The sequence below is a fragment of the Ascidiella aspersa genome, unplaced genomic scaffold, assembly GCF_963924565.1.
Source record: "Ascidiella aspersa unplaced genomic scaffold, kaAscAspe10.2 SCAFFOLD_83, whole genome shotgun sequence".
NCBI classification, from domain to species: domain Eukaryota; kingdom Metazoa; phylum Chordata; class Ascidiacea; order Phlebobranchia; family Ascidiidae; genus Ascidiella; species Ascidiella aspersa.
Window position 1 is genome coordinate 1 of NW_028147133.1, and position 13455 is coordinate 13455.

General features: G+C 40.5%; 52 non-coding genes across 52 annotated transcripts; all 52 read right to left on the reverse strand.

Moving 5' to 3' along the window:
- Window positions 1-36: 36 nt before the first annotated feature.
- Window positions 37-118, reverse strand: Trnal-aag (transfer RNA leucine (anticodon AAG)). Its single transcript has one exon. It is a non-coding gene; the product is annotated as a tRNA-Leu (tRNA).
- Window positions 119-240: 122 nt separating this feature from the next.
- Window positions 241-322, reverse strand: Trnal-aag (transfer RNA leucine (anticodon AAG)). Its single transcript has one exon. It is a non-coding gene; the product is annotated as a tRNA-Leu (tRNA).
- Window positions 323-444: 122 nt separating this feature from the next.
- On the reverse strand, window positions 445-526 carry Trnal-uag (transfer RNA leucine (anticodon UAG)). The gene has a single exon. It is a non-coding gene; the product is annotated as a tRNA-Leu (tRNA).
- A 122-nt stretch (window positions 527-648) lies between these two features.
- On the reverse strand, window positions 649-730 carry Trnal-aag (transfer RNA leucine (anticodon AAG)). The gene has a single exon. It is a non-coding gene; the product is annotated as a tRNA-Leu (tRNA).
- A 528-nt stretch (window positions 731-1258) lies between these two features.
- On the reverse strand, window positions 1259-1340 carry Trnal-uag (transfer RNA leucine (anticodon UAG)). Its single transcript has one exon. It is a non-coding gene; the product is annotated as a tRNA-Leu (tRNA).
- A 530-nt stretch (window positions 1341-1870) lies between these two features.
- On the reverse strand, window positions 1871-1952 carry Trnal-aag (transfer RNA leucine (anticodon AAG)). The gene has a single exon. It is a non-coding gene; the product is annotated as a tRNA-Leu (tRNA).
- Window positions 1953-2074: 122 nt separating this feature from the next.
- Trnal-uag (transfer RNA leucine (anticodon UAG)) lies at window positions 2075-2156 on the reverse strand. Its single transcript has one exon. It is a non-coding gene; the product is annotated as a tRNA-Leu (tRNA).
- A 122-nt stretch (window positions 2157-2278) lies between these two features.
- Trnal-aag (transfer RNA leucine (anticodon AAG)) lies at window positions 2279-2360 on the reverse strand. The gene has a single exon. It is a non-coding gene; the product is annotated as a tRNA-Leu (tRNA).
- A 122-nt stretch (window positions 2361-2482) lies between these two features.
- Window positions 2483-2564, reverse strand: Trnal-aag (transfer RNA leucine (anticodon AAG)). Its single transcript has one exon. It is a non-coding gene; the product is annotated as a tRNA-Leu (tRNA).
- Window positions 2565-2686: 122 nt separating this feature from the next.
- On the reverse strand, window positions 2687-2768 carry Trnal-uag (transfer RNA leucine (anticodon UAG)). The gene has a single exon. It is a non-coding gene; the product is annotated as a tRNA-Leu (tRNA).
- Window positions 2769-2890: 122 nt separating this feature from the next.
- Trnal-uag (transfer RNA leucine (anticodon UAG)) lies at window positions 2891-2972 on the reverse strand. Its single transcript has one exon. It is a non-coding gene; the product is annotated as a tRNA-Leu (tRNA).
- A 122-nt stretch (window positions 2973-3094) lies between these two features.
- Trnal-aag (transfer RNA leucine (anticodon AAG)) lies at window positions 3095-3176 on the reverse strand. The gene has a single exon. It is a non-coding gene; the product is annotated as a tRNA-Leu (tRNA).
- Window positions 3177-3298: 122 nt separating this feature from the next.
- On the reverse strand, window positions 3299-3380 carry Trnal-aag (transfer RNA leucine (anticodon AAG)). Its single transcript has one exon. It is a non-coding gene; the product is annotated as a tRNA-Leu (tRNA).
- Window positions 3381-3502: 122 nt separating this feature from the next.
- Window positions 3503-3584, reverse strand: Trnal-uag (transfer RNA leucine (anticodon UAG)). Its single transcript has one exon. It is a non-coding gene; the product is annotated as a tRNA-Leu (tRNA).
- Window positions 3585-3706: 122 nt separating this feature from the next.
- Trnal-aag (transfer RNA leucine (anticodon AAG)) lies at window positions 3707-3788 on the reverse strand. Its single transcript has one exon. It is a non-coding gene; the product is annotated as a tRNA-Leu (tRNA).
- Window positions 3789-3910: 122 nt separating this feature from the next.
- Trnal-uag (transfer RNA leucine (anticodon UAG)) lies at window positions 3911-3992 on the reverse strand. The gene has a single exon. It is a non-coding gene; the product is annotated as a tRNA-Leu (tRNA).
- A 122-nt stretch (window positions 3993-4114) lies between these two features.
- On the reverse strand, window positions 4115-4196 carry Trnal-aag (transfer RNA leucine (anticodon AAG)). Its single transcript has one exon. It is a non-coding gene; the product is annotated as a tRNA-Leu (tRNA).
- A 122-nt stretch (window positions 4197-4318) lies between these two features.
- On the reverse strand, window positions 4319-4400 carry Trnal-aag (transfer RNA leucine (anticodon AAG)). The gene has a single exon. It is a non-coding gene; the product is annotated as a tRNA-Leu (tRNA).
- A 122-nt stretch (window positions 4401-4522) lies between these two features.
- Window positions 4523-4604, reverse strand: Trnal-uag (transfer RNA leucine (anticodon UAG)). The gene has a single exon. It is a non-coding gene; the product is annotated as a tRNA-Leu (tRNA).
- A 122-nt stretch (window positions 4605-4726) lies between these two features.
- Window positions 4727-4808, reverse strand: Trnal-uag (transfer RNA leucine (anticodon UAG)). The gene has a single exon. It is a non-coding gene; the product is annotated as a tRNA-Leu (tRNA).
- Window positions 4809-4930: 122 nt separating this feature from the next.
- Trnal-aag (transfer RNA leucine (anticodon AAG)) lies at window positions 4931-5012 on the reverse strand. Its single transcript has one exon. It is a non-coding gene; the product is annotated as a tRNA-Leu (tRNA).
- A 122-nt stretch (window positions 5013-5134) lies between these two features.
- On the reverse strand, window positions 5135-5216 carry Trnal-aag (transfer RNA leucine (anticodon AAG)). Its single transcript has one exon. It is a non-coding gene; the product is annotated as a tRNA-Leu (tRNA).
- A 122-nt stretch (window positions 5217-5338) lies between these two features.
- Trnal-uag (transfer RNA leucine (anticodon UAG)) lies at window positions 5339-5420 on the reverse strand. The gene has a single exon. It is a non-coding gene; the product is annotated as a tRNA-Leu (tRNA).
- Window positions 5421-5542: 122 nt separating this feature from the next.
- On the reverse strand, window positions 5543-5624 carry Trnal-uag (transfer RNA leucine (anticodon UAG)). The gene has a single exon. It is a non-coding gene; the product is annotated as a tRNA-Leu (tRNA).
- A 326-nt stretch (window positions 5625-5950) lies between these two features.
- Window positions 5951-6032, reverse strand: Trnal-aag (transfer RNA leucine (anticodon AAG)). Its single transcript has one exon. It is a non-coding gene; the product is annotated as a tRNA-Leu (tRNA).
- Window positions 6033-6358: 326 nt separating this feature from the next.
- Trnal-uag (transfer RNA leucine (anticodon UAG)) lies at window positions 6359-6440 on the reverse strand. Its single transcript has one exon. It is a non-coding gene; the product is annotated as a tRNA-Leu (tRNA).
- A 122-nt stretch (window positions 6441-6562) lies between these two features.
- On the reverse strand, window positions 6563-6644 carry Trnal-uag (transfer RNA leucine (anticodon UAG)). Its single transcript has one exon. It is a non-coding gene; the product is annotated as a tRNA-Leu (tRNA).
- A 326-nt stretch (window positions 6645-6970) lies between these two features.
- Trnal-aag (transfer RNA leucine (anticodon AAG)) lies at window positions 6971-7052 on the reverse strand. The gene has a single exon. It is a non-coding gene; the product is annotated as a tRNA-Leu (tRNA).
- A 92-nt stretch (window positions 7053-7144) lies between these two features.
- Window positions 7145-7226, reverse strand: Trnal-aag (transfer RNA leucine (anticodon AAG)). The gene has a single exon. It is a non-coding gene; the product is annotated as a tRNA-Leu (tRNA).
- Window positions 7227-7348: 122 nt separating this feature from the next.
- On the reverse strand, window positions 7349-7430 carry Trnal-uag (transfer RNA leucine (anticodon UAG)). Its single transcript has one exon. It is a non-coding gene; the product is annotated as a tRNA-Leu (tRNA).
- A 220-nt stretch (window positions 7431-7650) lies between these two features.
- Trnal-aag (transfer RNA leucine (anticodon AAG)) lies at window positions 7651-7732 on the reverse strand. Its single transcript has one exon. It is a non-coding gene; the product is annotated as a tRNA-Leu (tRNA).
- Window positions 7733-7854: 122 nt separating this feature from the next.
- Trnal-aag (transfer RNA leucine (anticodon AAG)) lies at window positions 7855-7936 on the reverse strand. The gene has a single exon. It is a non-coding gene; the product is annotated as a tRNA-Leu (tRNA).
- A 122-nt stretch (window positions 7937-8058) lies between these two features.
- Trnal-aag (transfer RNA leucine (anticodon AAG)) lies at window positions 8059-8140 on the reverse strand. The gene has a single exon. It is a non-coding gene; the product is annotated as a tRNA-Leu (tRNA).
- Window positions 8141-8262: 122 nt separating this feature from the next.
- Window positions 8263-8344, reverse strand: Trnal-uag (transfer RNA leucine (anticodon UAG)). Its single transcript has one exon. It is a non-coding gene; the product is annotated as a tRNA-Leu (tRNA).
- A 326-nt stretch (window positions 8345-8670) lies between these two features.
- Trnal-uag (transfer RNA leucine (anticodon UAG)) lies at window positions 8671-8752 on the reverse strand. Its single transcript has one exon. It is a non-coding gene; the product is annotated as a tRNA-Leu (tRNA).
- A 122-nt stretch (window positions 8753-8874) lies between these two features.
- Window positions 8875-8956, reverse strand: Trnal-aag (transfer RNA leucine (anticodon AAG)). The gene has a single exon. It is a non-coding gene; the product is annotated as a tRNA-Leu (tRNA).
- A 122-nt stretch (window positions 8957-9078) lies between these two features.
- Window positions 9079-9160, reverse strand: Trnal-aag (transfer RNA leucine (anticodon AAG)). Its single transcript has one exon. It is a non-coding gene; the product is annotated as a tRNA-Leu (tRNA).
- A 122-nt stretch (window positions 9161-9282) lies between these two features.
- Window positions 9283-9364, reverse strand: Trnal-aag (transfer RNA leucine (anticodon AAG)). The gene has a single exon. It is a non-coding gene; the product is annotated as a tRNA-Leu (tRNA).
- A 122-nt stretch (window positions 9365-9486) lies between these two features.
- Trnal-aag (transfer RNA leucine (anticodon AAG)) lies at window positions 9487-9568 on the reverse strand. Its single transcript has one exon. It is a non-coding gene; the product is annotated as a tRNA-Leu (tRNA).
- Window positions 9569-9690: 122 nt separating this feature from the next.
- On the reverse strand, window positions 9691-9772 carry Trnal-uag (transfer RNA leucine (anticodon UAG)). The gene has a single exon. It is a non-coding gene; the product is annotated as a tRNA-Leu (tRNA).
- Window positions 9773-10098: 326 nt separating this feature from the next.
- On the reverse strand, window positions 10099-10180 carry Trnal-uag (transfer RNA leucine (anticodon UAG)). Its single transcript has one exon. It is a non-coding gene; the product is annotated as a tRNA-Leu (tRNA).
- Window positions 10181-10302: 122 nt separating this feature from the next.
- Trnal-aag (transfer RNA leucine (anticodon AAG)) lies at window positions 10303-10384 on the reverse strand. The gene has a single exon. It is a non-coding gene; the product is annotated as a tRNA-Leu (tRNA).
- Window positions 10385-10506: 122 nt separating this feature from the next.
- On the reverse strand, window positions 10507-10588 carry Trnal-aag (transfer RNA leucine (anticodon AAG)). Its single transcript has one exon. It is a non-coding gene; the product is annotated as a tRNA-Leu (tRNA).
- A 122-nt stretch (window positions 10589-10710) lies between these two features.
- Window positions 10711-10792, reverse strand: Trnal-aag (transfer RNA leucine (anticodon AAG)). Its single transcript has one exon. It is a non-coding gene; the product is annotated as a tRNA-Leu (tRNA).
- Window positions 10793-11118: 326 nt separating this feature from the next.
- On the reverse strand, window positions 11119-11200 carry Trnal-aag (transfer RNA leucine (anticodon AAG)). The gene has a single exon. It is a non-coding gene; the product is annotated as a tRNA-Leu (tRNA).
- A 530-nt stretch (window positions 11201-11730) lies between these two features.
- Window positions 11731-11812, reverse strand: Trnal-uag (transfer RNA leucine (anticodon UAG)). The gene has a single exon. It is a non-coding gene; the product is annotated as a tRNA-Leu (tRNA).
- Window positions 11813-11934: 122 nt separating this feature from the next.
- On the reverse strand, window positions 11935-12016 carry Trnal-aag (transfer RNA leucine (anticodon AAG)). Its single transcript has one exon. It is a non-coding gene; the product is annotated as a tRNA-Leu (tRNA).
- Window positions 12017-12138: 122 nt separating this feature from the next.
- Trnal-uag (transfer RNA leucine (anticodon UAG)) lies at window positions 12139-12220 on the reverse strand. Its single transcript has one exon. It is a non-coding gene; the product is annotated as a tRNA-Leu (tRNA).
- Window positions 12221-12546: 326 nt separating this feature from the next.
- Trnal-uag (transfer RNA leucine (anticodon UAG)) lies at window positions 12547-12628 on the reverse strand. The gene has a single exon. It is a non-coding gene; the product is annotated as a tRNA-Leu (tRNA).
- A 122-nt stretch (window positions 12629-12750) lies between these two features.
- Window positions 12751-12832, reverse strand: Trnal-aag (transfer RNA leucine (anticodon AAG)). Its single transcript has one exon. It is a non-coding gene; the product is annotated as a tRNA-Leu (tRNA).
- A 122-nt stretch (window positions 12833-12954) lies between these two features.
- Window positions 12955-13036, reverse strand: Trnal-aag (transfer RNA leucine (anticodon AAG)). The gene has a single exon. It is a non-coding gene; the product is annotated as a tRNA-Leu (tRNA).
- Window positions 13037-13158: 122 nt separating this feature from the next.
- Window positions 13159-13240, reverse strand: Trnal-aag (transfer RNA leucine (anticodon AAG)). Its single transcript has one exon. It is a non-coding gene; the product is annotated as a tRNA-Leu (tRNA).
- Between the last annotated feature and the right edge of the window lie 215 nt (window positions 13241-13455).

Here is a 13455-nt window from a genome sequence, read left to right on the forward strand (position 1 = left end):
CGGTTAAACAAAAAGTGTTCAAATAACAAACGCTATTGGCAGCGGTGGGATTCGAACCCACGCCATCGAAATGACTGGTGCCTTAAACCAGCGCCTTAGACCACTCGGCCACGCTACCTGTGTTCAAGAATTCTTAATTGCAACACACAATTTTTCCGTCTCAATTATTGTAGAACGAAATGAATTTCAAATAATAAATCTTGGCGGTTAAACAACAAGTGTTTAAATAACAAAAGCTATTGGCAGCGGTGGGATTCGAACCCACGCCATCGAAATGACTGGTGCCTTAAACCAGCGCCTTAGACCACTCGGCCACGCTACCTGTGTTCAAGAATTCTTAATTGCAACACACAATTTTTCCGTCTCAATTATTGTACCACTAAATTCATTTTAAATAATAAAAAGTGGCGGTTAAACAAAAAGTTTTCAAATAACAAATGCTATTGGCAGCGGTGGGATTCGAACCCACGCCATCAAAATGACTGGTGCCTAAAACCAGCGCCTTAGACCACTCGGCCACGCTACCTGTGTTCAAAGATTATTAAGTGCAACATACAAATTTTCCGTCTCAATTATTGTACCACGAAATTCATTTCAAATAATAAATCGTGGCGGTTAAACAAAAAGTGTTCAAATAACAAATGCTATTGGCAGCGGTGGGATTCGAACCAACGCCATCGAAATGACTGGTGCCTTAAACCAGCGCCTTAGACCATTCGGCCACGCTACCTCTTTTTAAACATTATTAAGTGCAACACACAATTTTCCGTCTCAATTATTGTACCACTAAATGAATTTTAAATAATAAATCGTGGCGGTTAAACAAAAAGTTTTCAATTAACAAATGCTATTGGCAGCGGTGGGATTCGAACCCATGCCATCGAAATGACTGGTGCCTTAAACCAGCGCCTTAGACCACTCGGCCACGCTATCTGTGTTTAAATATTATTAAGTGCAACACACAATTTTTCCGTCTCAATCATTGCACAACGAAATGCATTTCAAATAATAAATCTTGGCGGTTAAACAAAAAGTGTTTAAATAACAAAGCTATTGGCAGCGGTGGGATTCGAACACACGCCATCGAAATGACTGGTGCCTTAAACCAGCGCCTTAGACCACTCGGCCACGCTACATCTGTTTAAACATTATTAAGTGCAACACACAATTTTTCCGTCTCAATAATTGCACAACGAAATGCATTTCAAATAATAAATCTTGGCGGTTAAACAAAAAGTGTTTAAATAACAAAAGCTATTGGCAGCGGTGGGATTCGAACCCACGCCATCGAAATGACTGGTGCCTAAAACCAGCGCCTTAGACCACTCGGCCACGCTACCTGTGTTCAAAGATTATTAAGTGCAACATACAAATTTTCCGTTTCAATTATTGTACCACGAAATTCATTTTAAACAATAAATCGTGGCGGTTAAACAAAAAGTGTTCAAATAACAAAAGCTATTGGCATCGCTGGGATTCGAACCCACGCCATCGAAATGACTGGTGCCTAAAACCAGCGCCTTAGACCACTCGGCCACGCGACCAGTGTTCAAGATTTCTTAGTTGCAACAAACAAATTTTCCGTCTCAATTATTGTTCAACGAAATGAATTTCAAATAATAAATCTTGGCGGTTGAACAAAAAGTGTTCAAATAACAAAAGCTATTGGCATCGCTGGGATTCGAACCCACGCCATCGAAATGACTGGTGCCTAAAAGCAGCGCCTTAGACCACTCGGCCACGCTACCTGTGTTCAAAGATTATTAAGTCCAACATACAAATATTCCGTTTCAATTATTGTACCACGAAATTCATTTTAAACAATAAATCGTGGCGGTTAAACAAAAAGTGTTTAAATAAAAAAAGCTATTGGCAGCGGTGGGATTCGAACCCACGCCATCGAAATGACTGGTGCCTTAAACCAGCGCCTTAGACCACTCGGCCACGCTACCTGTGTTTAAACATTATTAAGTGCAACACACAATTTTTCCGTTTTAATCATTGCACAACGAAATTCATGTTAAATAACAAATCGTGGCGGTTAAACAAAAAGTGTTTAAATAACAAAAGCTATTGGCAGCGGTGGGATTCGAACCCACGCCATCGAAATGACTGGTGCCTAAAACCAGCGCCATAGACCACTCGGCCACGCTACCTGTGTTCAAGAATTCTTAATTGCAACACACAATTTTTCCGTCTCAATTATTGTACCACGAAATTCATTTTAAACAATAAATCGTGGCGGTTAAACAAAAAGTGTTCAAATAACAAATGCTATTGGCAGCGGTGGGATTCGAACCCACGCCATCGAAATGACTGGTGCCTTAAACCAGCGCCTTAGACCACTCGGCCACGCTACCTGTGTTTAAACATTATTAAGTGCAACACACAATTTTTCCGTTTTAATCATTGCACAACGAAATTCATGTTAAATAACAAATCGTGGCGGTTAAACAAAAAGTGTTTAAATAACAAAAGCTATTGGCAGCGGTGGGATTCGAACCCACGCCATCGAAATGACTGGTGCCTTAAACCAGCGCCTTAGACCACTCGGCCACGCTACCTGTGTTTAAACATTATTAAGTGCAACACACAATTTTTCCGTTTTAATCATTGCACAACGAAATTCATGTTAAATAACAAATCGTGGCGGTTAAACAAAAAGTGTTTAAATAACAAAAGCTATTGGCAGCGGTGGGATTCGAACCCACGCCATCGAAATGACTGGTGCCTAAAACCAGCGCCACAGACCACTCGGCCACGCTACCTGTGTTCAAGAATTCTTAATTGCAACACACAATTTTTCCGTCTCAATTATTGTACCACGAAATTCATTTTAAACAATAAATCGTGGCGGTTAAACAAAAAGTGTTCAAATAACAAAAGCTATTGGCAGCGGTGGGATTCGAACCCACGCCATCGAAATGACTGGTGCCTAAAACCAGCGCCTTAGACCACTCGGCCACGCTACCTGTGTTCAAGAATTCTTAATTGCAACACACAATTTTTCCGTCTCAATTTTTGTACCACGAAATGCATTTCAAATAATAAATCTTGTCGGTTAAACAAAAAGTGTTTAAATAACAAAAGCTATTGGCAGCGGTGGGATTCGAACCCACGCCATCGAAATGACTGGTGCCTTAAACCAGCGCCTTAGACCACTCGGCCACGCTACCTGTGTTTAAACATTATTAAGTGCAACACACAATTTTTCCGTCTTAATCATTGCACAACGAAATTCATGTTAAATAACAAATCGTGGCGGTTAAACAAAAAGTGTTTAAATAACAAAAGCTATTGGCAGCGGTGGGATTCGAACCCACGCCATCGAAATGACTGGTGCCTTAAACCAGCGCCTTAGACCACTCGGCCACGCTACCTGTGATTAAACATTATTAAGTGCAACACACAATTTTTCCGTCTCAATTATTGTACCACGAAATGCATTTCAAATAATAAATCTTGGAGGTTAAACAACAAGTGTTTAAATAACAAAAGCTATTGGCAGCGGTGGGATTCGAACCCACGCCATCGAAATGACTGGTGCCTAAAAGCAGCGCCTTAGACCACTCGGCCACGCTACCTGTGTTCAAAGATTATTAAGTGCAACATACAAATTTTCCGTTTCAATTATTGTACCATGAAATTCATTTTAAACAATAAATCGTGGCGGTTAAACAAAAAGTGTTTAAATAAAAAAAGCTATTGGCAGCGGTGGGATTCGAACCCACGCCATCGAAATGACTGGTGCCTTAAACCAGCGCCTTAGACCACTCGGCCACGCTACCTGTGTTTAAACATTATTAAGAGCAACACACAATTTTTCCGTTTTAATCATTGCACAACGAAATTCATGTTAAATAACAAATCGTGGCGGTTAAACAAAAAGTGTTTAAATAACAAAAGCTATTGGCAGCGGTGGGATTCGAACCCACGCCATCGAAATGACTGGTGCCTAAAACCAGCGCCATAGACCACTCGGCCACGCTACCTGTGTTCAAGAATTCTTAATTGCAACACACAATTTTTCCGTCTCAATTATTGTACCACGAAATTCATTTTAAACAATAAATCGTGGCGGTTAAACAAAAAGTGTTCAAATAACAAATGCTATTGGCAGCGGTGGGATTCGAACCGACGCCATCGAAATGACTGGTGCCTTAAACCAGCGCCTTAGACCACTCGGCCACGCTACCTGTGTTTAAACATTATTAAGTGCAACACACAATTTTTCCGTTTTAATCATTGCACAACGAAATTCATGTTAAATAACAAATCGTGGCTATTAAACAAAAAGTGTTTAAATAACAAAAGCTATTGGCAGCGGTGGGATTCGAACCCACGCCATCGAAATGACTGGTGCCTTAAACCAGCGCCTTAGACCACTCGGCCACGCTACCTGTGTTTAAACATTATTAAGTGCAACACACAATTTTTCCGTTTTAATCATTGCACAACGAAATTCATGTTAAATAACAAATCGTGGCGGTTAAACAAAAAGTGTTTAAATAACAAAAGCTATTGGCAGCGGTGGGATTCGAACCCACGCCATCGAAATGACTGGTGCCTAAAACCAGCGCCACAGACCACTCGGCCACGCTACCTGTGTTCAAGAATTCTTAATTGCAACACACAATTTTTCCGTCTCAATTATTGTACCACGAAATTCATTTTAAACAATAAATCGTGGCGGTTAAACAAAAAGTGTTCAAATAACAAAAGCTATTGGCAGCGGTGGGATTCGAACCCACGCCATCGAAATGACTGGTGCCTAAAACCAGCGCCTTAGACCACTCGGCCACGCTACCTGTGTTCAAGAATTCTTAATTGCAACACACAATTTTTCCGTCTCAATTTTTGTACCACGAAATGCATTTCAAATAATAAATCTTGTCGGTTAAACAAAAAGTGTTTAAATAACAAAAGCTATTGGCAGCGGTGGGATTCGAACCCACGCCATCGAAATGACTGGTGCCTTAAACCAGCGCCTTAGACCACTCGGCCACGCTACCTGTGTTTAAACATTATTAAGTGCAACACACAATTTTTCCGTCTTAATCATTGCACAACGAAATTCATGTTAAATAACAAATCGTGGCGGTTAAACAAAAAGTGTTTAAATAACAAAAGCTATTGGCAGCGGTGGGATTCGAACCCACGCCATCGAAATGACTGGTGCCTTAAACCAGCGCCTTAGACCACTCGGCCACGCTACCTGTGATTAAACATTATTAAGTGCAACACACAATTTTTCCGTCTCAATTATTGTACCACGAAATGCATTTCAAATAATAAATCTTGGAGGTTAAACAACAAGTGTTTAAATAACAAAAGCTATTGGCAGCGGTGGGATTCGAACCCACGCCATCGAAATGACTGGTGCCTAAAACCAGCGCCTTAGACCACTCGGCCACGTTACCTGTGTTCAAAGATTATTAAGTGCAACATACAAATTTTACGTCTCAATTATTGTAGAACGAAATGAATTTAAAATAATAAATCTTGGCGGTTAAACAACAAGTGTTTAAATAACAAAAGCTATTGGCAGCGGTGGGATTCGAACCCACGCCATCGAAATGACTGGTGCCTAAAACCAGCGCCTTAGACCACTCGGCCACGTTACCTGTGTTCAAAGATTATTAAGTGCAACATACAAATTTTACGTCTCAATTATTGTAGAACGAAATGAATTTCAAATAATAAATCTTGGCGGTTAAACAACAAGTGTTTAAATAACAAAAGCTATTGGCAGCGGTGGGATTCGAACCAAAGCCATCGAAATGACTGGTGCCTTAAACCAGCGCCTTAGACCACTCGGCCACGCTACCTGTGATTAAACATTATTAAGTGCAACACACAATTTTTCCGTCTCAATTATTGTACCACGAAATGCATTTCAAATAATAAATCTTGGAGGTTAAACAAAAAGTGTTTAAATAACAAAAGCTATTGGCAGCGGTGGGATTCGAACCCACGCCATCGAAATGACTGGTGCCTTAAACCAGCGCCTTAGACCACTCGGCCACGCTACCTGTGTTTAAACATTATTAAGTGCAACACACAATTTTTCCGTTTCAATTATTGTACCACGAAATTCATTTTAAACAATAAATCGTGGCGGTTAAACAAAAAGTGTTCAAATAACAAAAGCTATTGGCATCGCTGGGATTCGAACCCACGCCATCGAAATGACTGGTGCCTTAAACCAGCGCCTTAGACCACTCGGCCACGCTAACTGTGTTCAAAGATTATTAAGTGCAACATACAAATTTTCCGTTTCAATTATTGTACCACGAAATTCATTTTAAACAATAAATCGTGGCGGTTAAACAAAAAGTGTTCAAATAACAAAAGCTATTGGCATCGCTGGGATTCGAACCCACGCCATCGAAATGACTGGTGCCTAAAACCAGCGCCTTAGACCACTCGGCCACGCTACCTGTGATTAAACATTATTAAGTGCAACACACAATTTTTCCGTCTCAATTATTGTAGAACGAAATGCATTTCAAATAATAAATCTTGGCGCTTAAACAAAAAGTGTTTAAATAACAAAAGCTATTGGCAGCGGTGGGATTCGAACCCACGCCATCGAAATGACTGGTGCCTAAAACCAGCGCCTTAGACCACTCGGCCACGCTACATGTGTTCAAGAATTCTCAATTGCAGCACACAATTTTTCCGTCTCAATTATTGTACCACGAAATTCATTTTAAATAATAAATCGTGTCGGTTAAACAAAAAGTGTTCAAATAACAAAAGCAAATGACAGCGGGGGGATTCGAACTCACGCCATCGAAATGACTGGTGCCTAAAACCAGCGCCTTAGACCACTCGGCCACGCTACATGTGTTCAAGAATTCTCAATTGCAGCACACAATTTTTCCGTCTCAATTATTGTACCACGAAATTCATTTTAAACAATAAATCGTGGCGGTTAAACAAAAAGTGTTCAAATAACAAAAGCTATTGGCAGCGGTGGGATTCGAACCCACGCCATCTAAATGACTGGTGCCTTAAACCAGCGCGTTAGACCACTCGGCCACGCTACCTGAGTTTAAACATTATTAAGTGCAACACACAATTTTTCCGTCTCAATTATTGTACCACGAAATGCAAAAAGTGTTTAAATAACAAAAGCTATTGGCAGCGGTGGGATTCGAACCCACGCCATCGAAATGACTGGTGCCTTAAACCAGCGCCTTAGACCACTCGGCCACGCTACCTGTGTTTAAACATTATTAAGTGCAACATAGAAATTTTCCGTCTCAATTATTGTACCACGAAATTCATTTTAAACAATAAATCGTGGCGGTTAAACAAAAAGTGTTCAAATAACAAAAGCTATTGGCAGCGGTGGGATTCGAACCCACGCCATCGAAATGACTGGTGCCTAAAACCAGCGCCTTAGACCACTCGGCCACGCTACCTGTGATCAAGAATTCTTAATTGCAACACACAATTTTTGCGTCTCAATTATTGTACCACTAAATTCATTTTAAATAATAAATCGTGGAAGTTGAACAAAAAGTGATTAAATAACCTGTGATCAAGAATTCTTAAGTGCAACACACAATTTTTCCGTCTCAATTATTGTACCACTAAATTTCTTGGCGGTTAAACAAAAAGTGTTTAAATAACAAATGCTATTGGCAGCGGTGGGATTCGAACCCACGCCATCGAAATGACTGGTGCCTTAAACCAGCGCCTTAGACCACTCGGCCACGCTACCTGTGTTTAAACATTATTAATTGCAACACACAATTTTTCCGTCTCAATTATTGTACCACGAAATTCATTTTAAATAATAAATCGTGGCGGTTAAACAAAAAGTGTTTAAATAACAAATGGTATTGGCAGCGCTGGGATTCGAACCCACGCCATCGAAATGACTGGTGCCTTAAACCAGCGCCTTAGACCACTCGGCCACGCTACCTGTGTTTAAACATTATTAAGTGCAACACACAATTTTTCCGTCTCAATTATTGTACCACTAAATTCATTTTAAATAATAAATCGTGGCGGTCAAACAAAAAGTGTTCAAATAACAAAATCTATTGGCAGCGGTGGGATTCGAACCCACGCCATCGAAATGACTGGTGCCTTAAACCAGCGCCTTAGAACATTCGGCCACGCTACCTCTGTTTAAACATTATTAAGTGCAACACACGATTTTTCCGTCTCAATTATTGTACCACGAAATTCATTTTAAATAATAAATCGTGTCGGTTAAACAAAAAGTGTTCAAATAACAAAAGCAAATGGCAGCGGTGGGATTCGAACCCACGCCATCGAAATGACTGGTGCCTAAAACCAGCGCCTTAGACCACTCGGCCACGCTACCTGTGTTCAAACATTATTAAGTGCAACATAGAAATTTTCCGTCTCAATTATTGTACCACGAAATTCATTTTAAACAATAAATCGTGGCGGTTAAACAAAAAGTGTTTAAATAACAAAAGCTATTGGCAGCGGTGGGATTCGATCCCACGCCATCGAAATGACTGGTGCCTTAAACGAGCGCCTTAGACCACTCGGCCACGCTACCTGTGTTCAAAGATTATTAAGGGCAACATACAAATTTTCCGTTTCAATTATTGTACCACGAAATTCATTTTAAACAATAAATCGTGGCGGTTAAACAAAAAGTGTTTAAATAACAAAAGCTATTGGCAGCGGTGGGATTTGAACCCACGCCATCGAAATGACTGGTGCCTAAAACCAGCGCCTTAGACCACTCGGCCACGCTGCCAGTGTTCAAGATTTCTTAGTTGAAACAAACAAATTTTCCGTCTCAATTATTGTTCAACGAAATGAATTTCAAATAATAAATCTTGGCGGTTAAACAAAAAGTGTTCAAATAACAAATGGTATTGGCAGCGGTGGGATTCGATCCCACGCCATCGAAATGACTGGTGCCTTAAACCAGCGCCTTAGACCACTCGGCCACGCTACCTGTGTTTAAACATTATTAAGTGCAACACACAATTTTTCCGTCTTAATCATTGCACAACGAAATTCATGTGAAATAACAATTCTTGGCGGTTAAACAAAAAGTGTTTAAATAAAAAAAGCTATTGGCAGCGGTGGGATTCGAACCCACGCCATCGAAATGACTGGTGCCTTAAACCAGCGCCTTAGACCACTCGGCCACGCTACCTGTGTTTAAACATTATTAAGTGCAACACACAATTTTTCCGTCTTAATCATTGCACAACGAAATTCATGTTAAATAACAAATCGTGGCGGTTAAACAAAAAGTGTTTAAATAACAAATGCTATTGGCTGCGGTGGGATTCGAACCCACGCCATCGAAATGACTGGTGCCTTAAACCAGCGCCTTAGACCACTCGGCCACGCTACCTGTGATTAAACATTATTAAGTGCAACACACAATTTTTCCGTCTCAATTATTGTACCACGAAATGCATTTCAAATAATAAATCTTGTCGGTTAAACAAAAAGTGTTTAAATAACAAAAGCTATTGGCAGCGGTGGGATTCGAACCCACGCCATCGAAATGACTGGTGCCTTAAACCAGCGCCTTAGACCACTCAGCCACGATACCTGTGTTTAAACATTATTAAGTGCAACACACAATTTTTCCGTTTCAATTATTGTACCACGAAATTCATTTTAAACAATAAATCGTGGCGGTTAAACAAAAAGTGTTCAAATAACAAAAGCTATTGGCATCGCTGGGATTCGAACCCACGCCATCGAAATGACTGGTGCCTAAAACCAGCGCCTTAGACCACTCGGCCACGCTACCTGTGTTCAAAGATTATTAAGTGCAACACACAATTTTTCCGTTTCAATTATTGTACCACGAAATTCATTTTAAACAATAAATCGTGGCGGTTAAACAAAAAGTGTTCAAATAACAAAAGCTATTGGCATCGCTGGGATTCGAACCCACGCCATCGAAATGACCGGTGCCTAAAACCAGCGCCTTAGACCACTCGGCCACGCTACCTGTGTTCAAGAATTCTTAATTGCAACACACAATTTTTCCGTCTCAATTTTTGTACCACGAAATTCATTTTAAACAATAAATCGTGGCGGTTAAACAAAAAGTGTTCAAATAACAAAAGCTATTGGCAGCGGTGGGATTCGAACCCACGCCATCGAAATGACTGGTGCCTAAAACCAGCGCCTTAGACCACTCGGCCACGCTACCTGTGTTCAAGAATTCTTAAATGCAACACACAATTTTTCCGTCTCAATTTTTGTACCACGAAATTCATTTTAAACAATAAATCGTGGCGGTTAAACAAAAAGTGTTCAAATAACAAAAGCTATTGGCAGCGGTGGGATTCGAACCCACGCCATCGAAATGACTGGTGCCTTAAACCAGCGCCTTAGACCACTCGGCCACGCTACCTGTGATTAAACATTATTAAGTGCAACACACAATTTTTCCGTCTCAATTATTGTACCACGAAATGCATTTCAAATAATAAATCTTGGAGGTTAAACAAAAAGTGTTTAAATAACAAAAGCTATTGGCAGCGGTGGGATTCGAACCCACGCCATCGAAATGTCTGGTGCCTTAAACCAGCGCCTTAGACCACTCGGCCACGCTACCTGTGATTAAACATTATTAAGTGCAACACACAATTTTTCCGTCTCAATTATTGTACCACGAAATGCATTTCAAATAATAAATCTTGGAGGTTAAACAAAAAGTGTTTAAAGAACAAATGCTATTGGCAGCGGTGGGATTCGAACCCACGCCATCGAAATGACTGGTGCCTTAAACCAGCGCCTTAGACCACTCGGCCACGCTACCTGTGATTAAACATTATTAAGTGCAACACACAATTTTTCCGTCTCAATTATTGTACCACGAAATGCATTTCAAATAATAAATCTTGTCGGTTAAACAAAAAGTGTTTAAATAACAAAAGCTATTGGCAGCGGTGGGATTCGAACCCACGCCATCGAAATGACTGGTGCCTTAGACCAGCGCATTAGACCACTCGGCCACGATACCTGTGATTAAACATTATTAAGTGCAACACACAATTTTTCCGTCTCAATTATTGTACCACGAAATGCATTTCAAATAATAAATCTTGTCGGTTAAACAAAAAGTGTTTAAATAACAAAAGCTATTGGCAGCGGTGGGATTCGAACCCACGCCATCGAAATGACTGGTGCCTTAAACCAGCGCCTTAGACCACTCAGCCACGATACCTGTGTTTAAACATTATTAAGTGCAACACACAATTTTTCCGTTTCAATTATTGTACCACGAAATTCATTTTAAACAATAAATCGTGGCGGTTAAACAAAAAGTGTTCAAATAACAAAAGCTATTGGCATCGCTGGGATTCGAACCCACGCCATCGAAATGACTGGTGCCTAAAACCAGCGCCTTAGACCACTTGGCCACGCTACCTGTGTTCAAAGATTATTAAGTGCAACACACAATTTTTCCGTTTCAATTATTGTACCACGAAATTCATTTTAAACAATAAATCGTGGCGGTTAAACAAAAAGTGTTCAAATAACAAAAGCTATTGGCATCGCTGGGATTCGAACCCACGCCATCGAAATGACCGGTGCCTAAAACCAGCGCCTTAGACCACTCGGCCACGCTACCTGTGTTCAAGAATTCTTAATTGCAACACACAATTTTTCCGTCTCAATTTTTGTACCACGAAATTCATTTTAAACAATAAATCGTGGCGGTTAAACAAAAAGTGTTCAAATAACAAAAGCTATTGGCAGCGGTGGGATTCGAACCCACGCCATCGAAATGACTGGTGCCTAAAACCAGCGCCTTAGACCACTCGGCCACGCTACCTGTGTTCAAGAATTCTTAAATGCAACACACAATTTTTCCGTCTCAATTTTTGTACCACGAAATTCATTTTAAACAATAAATCGTGGCGGTTAAACAAAAAGTGTTCAAATAACAAAAGCTATTGGCAGCGGTGGGATTCGAACCCACGCCATCGAAATGACTGGTGCCTTAAACCAGCGCCTTAGACCACTCGGCCACGCTACCTGTGATTAAACATTATTAAGTGCAACACACAATTTTTCCGTCTCAATTATTGTACCACGAAATGCATTTCAAATAATAAATCTTGGAGGTTAAACAAAAAGTGTTTAAATAACAAAAGCTATTGGCAGCGGTGGGATTCGAACCCACGCCATCGAAATGACTGGTGCCTAAAACCAGCGCCTTAGACCACTCGGCCACGCTACCTGTGTTCAAAGATTATTAAGTGCAACACACAATTTTTCCGTTTCAATTATTGTACCACGAAATTCATTTTAAACAATAAATCGTGGCGGTTAAACAAAAAGTGTTCAAATAACAAAAGCTATTGGCATCGCTGGGATTCGAACCCACGCCATCGAAATGACCGGTGCCTAAAACCAGCGCCTTAGACCACTCGGCCACGCTACCTGTGTTCAAGAATTCTTAATTGCAACACACAATTTTTCCGTCTCAATTTTTGTACCACGAAATTCATTTTAAACAATAAATCGTGGCGGTTAAACAAAAAGTGTTCAAATAACAAAAGCTATTGGCAGCGGTGGGATTCGAACCCACGCCATCGAAATGACTGGTGCCTAAAACCAGCGCCTTAGACCACTCGGCCACGCTACCTGTGTTCAAGAATTCTTAAATGCAACACACAATTTTTCCGTCTCAATTTTTGTACCACGAAATTCATTTTAAACAATAAATCGTGGCGGTTAAACAAAAAGTGTTCAAATAACAAAAGCTATTGGCAGCGGTGGGATTCGAACCCACGCCATCGAAATGACTGGTGCCTTAAACCAGCGCCTTAGACCACTCGGCCACGCTACCTGTGATTAAACATTATTAAGTGCAACACACAATTTTTCCGTCTCAATTATTGTACCACGAAATGCATTTCAAATAATAAATCTTGGAGGTTAAACAAAAAGTGTTTAAATAACAAAAGCTATTGGCAGCGGTGGGATTCGAACCCACGCCATCGAAATGTCCGGTGCCTTAAACCAGCGCCTTAGACCACTCGGCCACGCTACCTGTGATTAAACATTATTAAGTGCAACACACAATTTTTCCGTCTCAATTATTGTACCACGAAATGCATTTCAAATAATAAATCTTGGAGGTTAAACAAAAAGTGTTTAAATAACAAAAGCTATTGGCAGCGGTGGGATTCGAACCCACGCCATCGAAATGACTGGTGCCTTAAACCAGCGCCTTAGACCACTCGGCCACGCTACCTGTGATTAAACATTATTAAGTGCAACACACAATTTTTCCGTCTCAATTATTGTACCACGAAATGCATTTCAAATAATAAATCTTGTCGGTTAAACAAAAAGTGTTTAAATAACAAAAGCTATTGGCAGCGGTGGGATTCGAACCCACGCCATCGAAATGACTGGTGCCTTAGACCAGCGCATTAGACCACTCGGCCACGATACCTGTGATTAAAC